The sequence below is a fragment of the Papaver somniferum genome, chromosome 7, assembly GCF_003573695.1.
Source record: "Papaver somniferum cultivar HN1 chromosome 7, ASM357369v1, whole genome shotgun sequence".
Classification (NCBI taxonomy): Eukaryota; Viridiplantae; Streptophyta; class Magnoliopsida; order Ranunculales; family Papaveraceae; genus Papaver; species Papaver somniferum.
In genome coordinates, this window is record NC_039364.1 from 113609588 (window position 1) to 113617964 (window position 8377).

Here is an 8377-nt window from a genome sequence, read left to right on the forward strand (position 1 = left end):
GTAAATATGAAGGTGTTAAAGACGAAAATGCTATATAGCCAGCTGAATAACAACATTTTCTGATATGGCAGAGGGAGAACATTTTTATCTTTACCACGTCATCTTTTAAGTCTTTTTTTTTTTTTTTTGTTCGAACCTAGGTTATTGAACAAAACGTGAAAAAAAAATTACGGTGAGATATTGATTAAGTTAAACATCATGACCAAGCCACTCTTCATTCTCTTTTAATTCGCCAAAATCTTCCACATCTTACTGTTTATGGCTTTTTCTAAACCATCTTATTGTTTATGATTTCATGTTGATTAAGATAGTACAATCTATAAAAATAAGAATCAACTGCTTTAATTATGCCTCTAACCGAAATAAGAGCCCTGACTAAAATGACTAATTGCTAACAAGATTTGATCGATGAAGAAACGTATTTGTAAAAACCTGATTGATTGGTCATTTAGTTTTGATTATTAATAATAATCCTCAAAATTAAAATAAAAATTTGACAAGGAATCTCGAGGATTACCCATGAACCTTCTGATATTACTGAAACTAGGGAACTAGAAATCAAATCAAGGATTCAAACCTTTCGTTTGCTGTGAAGAAGAAGATGAGAAGATAAAAGAAATATATCGAAAATTTATTATATGTTACTGATCTTGACCGTTCGTTGAATCCAAAGGCTGACGATTTATTTTATATCTTTAATTACTGTGACGTGGTAGTGGCAATTGGTTTCTCTCTCCACCAGGTCGTTGCCACCTCAGAAAAAGCGGTCACGTAACAGGATTGGTTAAAGAAAGTTTTATTTACACCTTCTTTCACCTTCACATAATATTTTCAATTATTTTATTTTTTTAGAAATTAGTTGTAGTAAAGATAAACGATTAAAGATTGTATCATATAAAATATTTGAAGGACAGTGTTGGAGATAGTTTTTTAACCATGGAGTCCTAAATTTGTATATGTAAAATCTCGTGAATAAAAATCTTAAATAGACTTCCGCGTATGATTTTTTGCGCCCACCATTGGAGATGCTTTGACCTTGTTCGAGGCAAAAAGAAAGACCTTGTTTGTATCATTTCCGTAGAGAGAGAAATCAGGACAGGAGTGGATCCGATTTCATACCTGAAAAAACTATAATGAATCTTTTCATCAACTGAATCTCAGAAGCAGCTAATCGTAAAAACTCAGGCATTCTAATCATCATTCAAAGGTTCTTCTTCTTGTGATCACCAGGTAATAAATATCAAAAGAACAATTTGAAATGAGAATCTAAGAAACAGCTTATGTGCAGTGCGCAGTTCCAACTTGAGTTTTCTACTTTTCAATGACTCGTTTCGATCACAAACGGGTATTCACCTCCTCATCTCTTTTCAGCTCCTTTCATTGTTGATCTAATTTGATGATCCTGGTCCGCATTACTTAAAATCAGTGGTTTTATTTGTGTATTATTGACATTTTAGGGTTCAACTAACTTAGTGTTTTAATTAGTCAAGATGAAATAGACAAGCCTAATCAAAGCTGTATAGAGACAATAGGATTTTTACTGAGACTAATTCGCGCAATTGTTATTAGCTTAATAGTCTCTCTTTTGCGTCTTTGATTTAAGCTGTATAGTAATCATAGAAACTGTTTTAATCGGTCAAGATGAAAGTTGTGTAGAGACAACAGGCTTTTTATAGGGACTAACCCGCCCAATTACTATTAGCTTAGTCTCTCTTTAGATTTAAGCTGTATCCTAATCAAATGGGTAATCATAGAAATCTTGAATTCAAGGACTTGATTTGAAACTTGGGTTTTGAAATAGACAAAGACTAGATTAGCCCTTTTCAAATGGAATTTAGTCGTAATGTTCGTAGATTTCTGTTGTTTGATTTGCAAGCAATCTGTAATGGAAAATGTACCATGTAAATCAAGTCCATCTATGAATACTATGTAATTTTTAATCCATTTGTAAACGAATTAGAATATGTTTAGTGGAAAAAACCACTTTTTTCTTCTCTAGTCTCTCGATGTCCCATTAGATAGGTTGAACTGGTAATTTGTGTGGAAACCAAAGTGACTTTTACAGTTCAAAATCTCGACCGAAGCTTGAACTGGATGGAAGCTAGTCAGAAGCCTGGATTATTAGTTATTAGTGGTACATTTTTTCTTTGCTAATATGTACGAAAATATCTCTCTCTCTAGTGCAGGTACTTTTGAATATTAAAGATCACTACTACTACTACTCATCTGTCAGTCACTAGAGCTGCTTAATGGGGGGCTTTAAATTAAATAGTAGTTGTGCCTGTGGGTTCAAGGGTACAACTCCACTCCAGTTACCTAGAGGCATGGTGCGAGCGAAGAAATTTGCAAGAGAAGGTTGGGGATTGAGCAGACCAAGCTTTAAAACTGATGGGGTGGTGGTTGGGTAATGAAGTAGAAGAACCAATAATGAAGCTAGTAAAAGCTTAAGTTGAATGCACTGCACAAGGCAAAACAGGTTAGTAAAAGCTTAAGTTAACCATATTGACCTTTTAATGCAAGGAAATGATCAGATGTAATTAATCTGTTATGTGGGGAAAAAATCACTTCTCATGCATGTCAAGACTCAAGATCACAGGGAAAAGTCTTTGTCTAAAGACTGGGACACAATAAAATGTCAGACTAATAGACTTTTTAAAATTAAAGAACAAAATAAAAGATTTCCTCCTTCAGGAAATGTTGCTGCTAGAGATAATTGGAACGTGGTTTATGCAGTGCAGGGTATGCTGATTCATTTATGACCTACTTCGATTTCTTGTTATTATCCTGCATTCTTCAGCATTACCTAAATCAGTGGTTTTATTTGTGTATATATAGTTGACATTTTAGGGTTCAAGTAAGATAGTTTTAATCAGTAAAAATGGAATCACAAGCCTAATCGAAGTTGTATAGAGAGAACAGGCTTTTTATAGATTAATTTAAGACTTAGATCCTTGGTATTATAGAAAGAATAGAGCTAGAGTGAACAAGTGTAAAAGAAAAAATCATGTGAAATATTACATATACATTGCTGTAGCTTTTAGTGTGTATAATCTGCTGTTACATTTTCGGTTTCATATGACTTCATCTATGTAACATTTTGTATGTGCTTATACCCCACCATTTGTCCCTTACCAAGCTGATCTTGTTCAGCGTGTTTCAGGTGGTATTATTCTTGCACCTGAAGGAATCAATGGGAGCATTTGTGGATAAGAGAATCGGTGGAACGGTTCTTGGTTTCAGATACATACAAGCTAATGACCAGTTGAAAGGTTAAAGATAGTTCGAATCTCTAGCGAGTCCTTAGGAAGAAGACATCCGTCATGGACACACTATAGCAGTTCCCCTCTTGGAGCAGGGAAGGTGCACATTTTCGATGGGATCACATGCGAATCAATGTGAAGAAAGAGGTACTGACATACAACACATTTACCCCTTTTTCCTTTTCAAAAAAGTTGTATTTGGTATATCTATTTGGCCATATAGTCTCTCTTGGAATGCCATCAATGTCACCCATCGAAAGAGTTCGAAAGTATGTGGACCCAAAGGAATGGAATGAATTGAATTGATTAGTGACCCTGAAACTCTGAATGTTTTCTTAGCGTATTCGTATTACAAGGTATCTTTTGATTTCTATTTGATTAAGTTTTGTTAGGTTTTGAATGCTGATACTGAAAATTCCACAGCTTTTGAAAGGTGTTAGTGAATTTAGTGTTAGTTTAATCAGATGATTCAAAACTGATTGTGTAGATTTTTAGAAAAGAAATGGATATTTTTTGTAGTAAGTTGATTCGTTTTTGTTAGGTATGAAGGTTGTTAGTGGAAGCAAACATTTTTTGCAGAAAGATTTTGTAAAATTAGGGGTTAATATGATTGAGATCTGATCAGAGATTTTTTTTTTTTTTTAATGTTTTAAATTCATAGATGGAGAAATCTTGTAGTTGATTCATTTCGACAAGGGAACACCGACACTAGCTAATGTAATCAAACAAGCATTAGAAGGAAGCGATGTCGTCGCAAAGGTTGAAGCAACGAAAAAAAGCAGTAATATGATTGTGCTGTCAACACCGAAACCACAGACTGATAACAGTGTTTAGCTTATTGTGCTTGATCGATTGAATGAGCTCAAAACTAGGGAACCTGCCTTTTTTCAACATGAACGAAGAAGGAGATGGCACAGATGCTTCAAAACCATTGCATCAAGTAAATTCCATCACTGTATCTTCTAGGAGACCTGCAATACTTGCTGGTGGTACCTATGCTACTGCTGCCTCGGAAACTGGCATATCTCCTTCTACTCTGACCAAATAAATTTGCACATATTGATAAAAGTCAAGAGAACAATTTGAAATGAGATCAAGAGTCAAGTTCAGGTAACCTGAACTTGACTCTTGATCTCACACCGGGCACCAAACATACACGTCTCTTGCAAGGATGCAGTAGAATGAGCTAAGCAGAATAATATTCAGGAAGTCTTGCTGCTAGTGATAATTGGAACGTGGTTTATGCAGTGCAGGGTATGCTGATTCATTTGTGGCCTACTTTGGTTTCTTGTTATTATCCTGCATTCTTCAGCATTACTTGAACCTGTGGTTTTTTTTTTTGGGGGTATTATTGACATTTTAGGGTTCAACTAAGATAGTTTTAATCTGTCAAGATGAAATAACAAGCCTAATCAAAGTTGCATAGAGAGAACAGGCTTTTTGTAGATTAATATCTGATTTAGAGCTAGAGTACCATAGAAAGAATAGAGCTAGAGTGAACAAGTGTAAAAGAAAGAATCATGTGAAATATTTCGTATGCATTGCTGTAGCTTTTATTGTGTATATCATTTAAGGTTTGTTATAAGGTTTTGTATGACTTCATCTATGTAACATTTTGTGTGTGCTTATACCTCGTCATTTGTCGCACACCAAGCTGATCTTCTTCAGCGTGCTTCAGGTGGTATTGTTCTTGCACCGAATCAAGGGGAATCAGTAAGAGCATTTGTGGGATAAGAGAATTGGTGGATACATTTCTTGGTTTCATACAAGCTGATGACCGGTAGAAAGGTCTAAGACAGATCGAATCTCCAGTGAGTCCTGAGGAAGAGGCCTCCATCATGGGCACATTAGCAGTTTCCCTCTTGGAGCAGGGGAAGATGCATCTTTTTGACGGGATTAGGTGTGAGTCAAGGTGAAGAAAGAGGTAGCATATAACATTATAACCCATTTACCCCTTCTTCCATTTCAATATTTGGTTGACATCTTATTATCTGGCGTATCTGTTTGGCCAGATAATCTCTCTTGGAATGCCATCAGTGTCACCGAATGAAAGAGTTGGAAAGCACGTGGACCCCATAGGAATGGAATGAATTGATTAGTGACCCAGTAACTGTGAGTGATTGCTTTTAAATCTAGTTATGTAATTCATTTATCGAGCATTTTCCCTAATAACCCTGTATGTTAACTTAAATTTGCTGCCATTTGACTCCTGCAGATAGTAATTGATGTTCAAAGTTCTAGGATTGGGAAGTTTTAAAGGAGCTGTAGATCCATGTATGATGGCCTTCCAGAAATTACCTTCTTGGGTGGATGATAATCTGTTACCAGCTGAGCATGGATTAGAGGAAATTCAGGAAATAGGGAGGCTTCGGGACGTGGATTATTTTGAGTCTCAGTTGAGCATGGATTAGCTTAAGGAACAACCTGTGAGTGATGCTTACATGGAAGCTCCAGAGTGGAAATATGGAGTTTCATGCCCATATTTTTTCTCCACCAAATCTGAAGAAGTGAAAGATAGGGCAAGAGGGGCACAGACAATTCATGCAAAGAAGATGGGTTCTCCACAGAAAATTTACTTGGAGTTGGAAGTTATGGATCTGTTTACAAGGAATTGTTAGTACTAAACCAAGTGGCACCGTCAGGTGTTGCATGAAAGTACTAGACCTTCAAAGACGAGGAGCTTCAAAAAGTTTCATGGATGAATGTGAAGCAATGAGATGCATTCAGCATCGAAATCTAGTGAAGATGCCGATTTGTTGCTCGAGTATTGATTTAAAGGAAATGAATTCATAGCTCTAGTCTCCGAGTTCATGCCAAATGGAAATGTTGATAATTGGTTGCATCCAACAGCTGCAACTTCAAAGGTCAGCGAGAACATCACTGGGGTTTATGAAGTGACTAAATGTATCCATTGATGTTGCTTCTGCACTAGATTATCTTCATCAAGATTGTCAAACTCCAATTGCTCATTGTGATCTAAAGCCAGATACTACTTTACTTGACGATAACATGAAGGGTCATGTTTGTTATTTCGGATCAGGAAAGTTTCTTGGTGGGGTCATCATCGGTGTTGAATCTGAACCCCATACGAACAGTACTTTGGTCGGGATAAGGGGCTCGATTGGTTATGCTACTCCAGGTAGAAGTTTTGGCTCAATTGGTTATGCTGCTCCAGGTAGACATTTTTCTCACTTTAGTATTTAATTTCGTAGATTGACGTGTTCACTTCATAAATTCTTACTGATACGAAGAGCATGGAATGGGTTGCGAGGTCTGACTTATGTTGACGTCTACAGTTATGGGAACATGGTGCTAGAGTGGTTTCCCCAACGAGACCTACAGGTTGCATGATCATGGATGGTTTAAGACTCACACATTTGTTAAGACAGCTCCACTTAGAGATCGTGAATGCAGATCGTTGACCTACAGTACTACTTGTTCCTGTCCATCCCGAAGACAATGATGATACCAACAATGAAAATCATTTGCTTAAGAATGACCACTATTCTCATTGTGGTCAATTTTGTAAGTCATATCTGATTGACTTAGAAGATCCGCAATTATTTAGGTTATTACTTTGTGATTCCAAGTTCTTATTTGAGTTTTTCCAGACTCTAGGACCTAATAATTTGGATCCAACCTATGAAGAAACGCAACGCAGCCAATGAAAATATTCTATTTAGACCCTTTCATAGAACCTGAACCGCAATTAGCGATAGTTTTCAGGAAACTAGGTAAGGGCATGCTTTTCTTGTCCATTTTCTTGGTTCACTGCAGTTTCCTATGGTCAGCTCTTTTTGGTTTTGAAGACCCACAGTTATTTCGACTGTTACTTTATGGTTCGAGTTGACCAATCTTTTTCTAAGTCTGGCTGAAGACTTTAAACTTAGCACTTCTTGGGAGGTAACCCAATCTCATGCAACATGGTAATATCTTTTCTTAACTCTTTTTCTTCAAGTGGTAACAGTTTCTCCTTGTTCATGCTTTTAATTATATCTTTAGAACATTGAGGACAATGTTAGATTTAAGTTTGGGGGTGGGGAAGAATCTTTTTGTTAGTTTTAAGTTGCAATAAATAAACTCCAGAGCCTAGAAATTTACGCCTATTAAGGATAGCACTAACCAATCTAAGTGGATGGAAACATTTTTGTTTTAGGAGCTGAGGAACCAATCTGACTAGATGGAAACATCTATAGAGTCTATTCATAAAAGCACAGAGCTCAGGTGTTAGAAATAACATGATAGTTTCGCCATATCTTGTCGAGTCCTTTTCACTTTCTATTTTTAGTTTTCTTCTATTTCAAGTGATTTGGTGGGGCACACGATTCAAGTTGTTACCTTTGTTAGGGTGAAATAGAGTGACTGAGTTACCTTTTCAAAAAAAAAAAATAAAAAAAATAATATTTAGACCGGACCAGTTAGACCAATCGGAATAAGTATTAACACTTGGATAGCAATATGCGTGTGTTCTCCCTGTTTCCGTCGCCTAAGCAAGCGTGGAATGCAGGACACGTGGGAACTATCGTGTAATCTGCTGACAAGAAGCATGCGCTTGGATGAAAAAGATCTATTCATGCCGTTAAGTTAAAAAAAAAATTAAAAAAAAAATGGTTATTGTTATGTGTAGTCAACTGCTGGTTCCCTTGTATTTGCTAGTTTGTTGATCTAGATTTAAGTTATTGACCACTGGTTCCCTTGTATATGCCAGTGTGTTAATATTAGTCAGACCGGTATCTCAGTCATTTAGGTTAGGTTCATCTTGGCAGAGGCCTTCAGACAGATATGGGAAACACCGTTCGCTTTTCAACCATCTACATTTTTCTTTTTCCATCTTCTTAATCTTTTCATGTGATTAGTCTGACTCCGAGTATGATGTCCATCGTGAAACTATCTTAGTAGAGCTCTGTCACTTATATGAATTTTAGTATGCTTGAGTGCAAACTCGTATACAGCAATTGGAATTTCGCGTCAGGGTACTTCCTCCTGTAATTAATAAGTATGCCAACCAAGGAGGTTCTTTAGTGTTTTCCAAGATTTTTCGTAGATAGCTAGGGTCTGGAGTATTGGTTTTTGTGGGTACACCTCTGATAAACCCACCCGAGATTAACTCGGTCTCT

At 36.6% G+C, this 8377-nt stretch overlaps 1 long non-coding RNA gene across 4 annotated transcripts; it reads left to right on the forward strand.

The window, feature by feature from the left end:
- Positions 1 to 1006: 1006 nt before the first annotated feature.
- On the forward strand, positions 1007 to 6946 carry LOC113298179. 4 transcript variants are annotated; one of them, XR_003334043.1, is made up of 8 exons: positions 1007 to 1345; positions 2182 to 2476; positions 3151 to 3407; positions 3922 to 4514; positions 4939 to 5184; positions 5273 to 5372; positions 5476 to 6435; positions 6557 to 6946. It is a non-coding gene; the product is annotated as an uncharacterized LOC113298179 (long non-coding RNA). The 4 variants fall into 4 exon arrangements; XR_003334047.1 differs by having other exon boundaries at positions 4939 to 5172; XR_003334045.1 differs by having other exon boundaries at positions 3161 to 3407.
- The last annotated feature ends 1431 nt before the right edge of the window (positions 6947 to 8377 follow it).